Source organism: Lathyrus oleraceus, chromosome 6, assembly GCF_024323335.1.
Source record: "Lathyrus oleraceus cultivar Zhongwan6 chromosome 6, CAAS_Psat_ZW6_1.0, whole genome shotgun sequence".
Lineage (NCBI taxonomy): Eukaryota > Viridiplantae > Streptophyta > Magnoliopsida > Fabales > Fabaceae > Lathyrus > Lathyrus oleraceus.
Genome location: NC_066584.1, coordinates 15,778,914 through 15,782,542, shown reverse-complemented (window position 1 = coordinate 15,782,542; position 3,629 = coordinate 15,778,914).

The window sequence follows — 3,629 nt, the reverse complement described above, 5'->3', positions numbered from 1 at the left end:
ACAGAAGTTCAAGGCGCCCGCATTTGATAAGTATAATGGGAGTTCTTGCCCGGAGACTCACCTTCAAGCCTTTGTCCGCAAGATCTCTGCATACACGATGGATCAAAAACTGTGGATGTACTTCTTCCAAGACAGTCTGTCTGGAGGATCCTTGGAATGGTATACCAAGCTGAAATCTTCTGATATCAAAAGCTGGCAGGATCTTGGCGATGCCTTCTTTAAACAGTATCAGTTCAACGCTGATATGGCTCCTAGTCGTACCCAACTGCAGGGTATGTCTCAGAAGTCAAGTGAAGGGTTTAAAGAGTATGCGCAAAGGTGGAGGGAGTTGGCTGCCAAAGTTCAACCTCCACTGGTGGACAGAGAGATGTCTGATCTCTTCATGGGTACCCTGCAGGGGGGTTTTGCTGAAAGAATGGTGGGTTGTCCCGTCACCAACTTTGCTGACATTGTGGTGGCTGGGGAGAGAATTGAAAGTTGGCTGAGAATGGGGAAGATCCAGGGTGGTAATGCTTCGTCATCAGGATCGAAGAAGCCCTTCGGTAACGGCCAAAGGAAGAATGAGGGTGAATCGAGTGCTGTGTATGCCCAGAGAGGACACGGTAGGGATCGTTACTACCAGCACACTGCTGCGGTAACCATCCCTGCTGGTAATCAGTCAGTACGACAGCAACATCAGCCACCTCAACAGAGAGCCGGGTACCAAGTGAGGGGAAAAGGGATTGATCGTCAGTTCGATAAGCCGCCCGTGACATATGCTGTTCTGTTTAAGAAGTTGATGGATCTTGGGTTGGTTCAGCCAAGGACGATGGTTCCATTAAGATCAGATCAGAGGCCTCCTAACTATGATGAGAACGCCCAGTGTGAATTCCATTCCGGAACACCAGGGCATAACATTGAGGGCTGTAGAGCATTCAAGCATGTTGTCCAGGATCTGGTAGACTCCAAGGCCATCAATTTTGCACCATCTCCGAATGTTAATGCCAATCCCATGACGACGCATGGTCAGGCGATGGTGAGTGCAATTGCTGAAGATTCGGATCATGCCTTTGCAGTAGGTGGAGAACTTGACAGTGACTGCGAGTTGGATGGTTGGATAAAGCCGTGCGCACCAGGGATGGGAATCCAGAACTGGAAGGTCTGAAAAGATCATCACTGTCACTCATCCGGAAGAGTAATGTTTCCTGTTTTCAGTTTTATTTGCATGAAATCCGTACGTTTTGCCTGAAACGTAATGGTCCATTGTAAGGGCCACCTCACATGTTTCATTTTGCAACATTTTGCATCATAAATAAACGGATGTTTTTCAATTAAAAGCGGTGTTCCCTGTTTTTCATTTATTTTTGCAGTTTAAAAACAAATAAAAATGGCAATGTTTATTTTCATTTTTCCCCTTTTTGATTTGTCCCGTTCCGACTTCGAAAAGTAATTCTCCGGATCTCGTTGATAACAATTCGGTTACACCTCTGTATGACTTCGACAATCCGATCTATCATGCTGAAGAATAAGGCGAAGAAGATTGTGATCTGCTGGAATTAGCCAGGTTGTTTAAACAAGAGGAGAAGGTGATTCAGCCGCATGAGGAGCGATTGAGATCGTGAACTTGGGTACCGCCGAGGTCAGAAAGGAAATGAAAATTAGGGCCATTTCAGAGGCAAGTCGAGAGCAGAATGGTAGCCCTGTTGAAAGAGCATGTGGATACCTTCACCTGGTCGTGTCAGGATATGCCAGGGTCGGATACCGGTGTCGTTGTGCACAAGCTACCATGGAGAGAAGACTGTCCTCTAGTGAAGCAGAACGTCGGTGCTACTTATCAGAGAAGTCATGGTGACTTTGTTTCATGATATGATTCATCGTGGAATCGAATGCTATGTTGATGACATGATAGCAAAGTCCCAAACAGAAGAGGGGCATCTGGTAGATCTGGCCAAGCTGAGTGGACCAGTTGAGACAGTTCAAACTGAGGTTGAACCAGAATAAGTGCACTTTCAGAGTGCGGGCCGGTAAGATGCTGGGGTTCATTGTAAGAGAGGAATCGAGGTTGATCCTGCTAAAAAAAAAATAATACCAGAAATGCCTGAACCGAGAATGGAAAGAGAGGTTCGTGGTCTCCTGGGTAGATTGAACTACATGTCAAGGTTCACATCTCACCTAACAACCACGTGTGAGCCTATACTCAAGTTGTTGGAAGAAAAAAGATCAAACGGTCAGGTGAAATAATGATTGCCAAGGGGCATTGAAAAATAAAAGAATAAGTTGCAGGAGCCTCTGATTCTGACGTCTCCTTGTGGAGGGACGACCATCAATTCTGTATTTGACGGCCCTCGAGGGGTCTATGAGGTGTGTATTGGGTCAGCATGACAAGTCTTGTCGAAAAGAGCATGCAATTTACCTTAGCAAAAAGTTTATCGACTGTGAAACAATACATTCACTGTTCGAGAAAACTTGATGTACTTTGGCATAGGCTGCTCGCCGACTGAGACAGTGTATGCTGGTTCATACCACTTTGTGGGTTTCCAAGATGGATCCGATCAAGTATGGGTTCGAGAATCTAGCAGTGACCGGACGGGTTGTGAGAGTGCAAAAGAATGTTGACTGATTTGTGATACTCTCAGAAAGCAATCAAGGGGCGTATTGTCTGATTACCTCGCCCAGCAACCCGTGGAGGATTATCAACCGATGAAGTTTGAGTTCCCTGATGAGGACATCCCAAGGTGCTCATATCGAAAGATTCTGAGGAACCGATCCCGGAGGAGGGGCCTGACCCTGAATCCGAACGGATTCTGATGTCTGATGGGGTTAATGTGAAGGAGTTAGTGCCGTTTTGGTTGCACCAAAAAGATCCCACATTCCTTGTGCTGCCTGACTAGCATTCGAATGCGCCGACGATGTGGCAAGAATACGAGGCTTGTATCCTGGGTATCGAACCTCGGTGCGCTTACTGGGGCAACGCCTTTCTCTTTGGTATATGGAATGGAAGCGGTGCTACCGGTTGAGGTTCAAATTCCCTCTTTAAGAGTCCTGGTGGACGTGAAGTTGCAAGAGGCTGAATGGGTAAGGACCCGGTACGAAGAGTTGAGCCTGATTGAAGAAAAGAGGCTGGCGGCCATCTGTCATGGGCAGTTATACCAACAGCGGATGAAGCGTGCTTTTGACAGAAAGGTGCGACCTCGGGTATATCACGTAGGTGATATGGGGCTGAAAAGGATCCTTCATCCTCAAAACGATTGAAGGGGCAAGTGGACACCCAATTATGAAGGTCCATTCGTGGTCAAGAAGGTTTTCTCTGGCGGAGCCTTGTTGTTGACGACCATGGATGGCGAAGATTTTCCATCCCCTGTGAATGCGGATGCAGTTAAAAGATACTTCGTAAAAGAGACCCGCTGGACGAAAAGAATAAAATAGTCCAGGCAAAAATGGGCATCCCGGCGAACCAAAAAACAGAAAGAAAAGGTTCGGGCAAAAATTAGGGATAAAAAGAAAAGATGTACACCCGGCAAGTCGAAAACCTGAAAAGGCGGCTTGGGCAAAAAAGGGTATCCCGGTGGACTGAAAACCCGAAAGGGCGGTCCAGGCCAAAGAGGGATTGAAACGAACAACTGCGTCTGGCATGATCGTTTGCGCTTTGG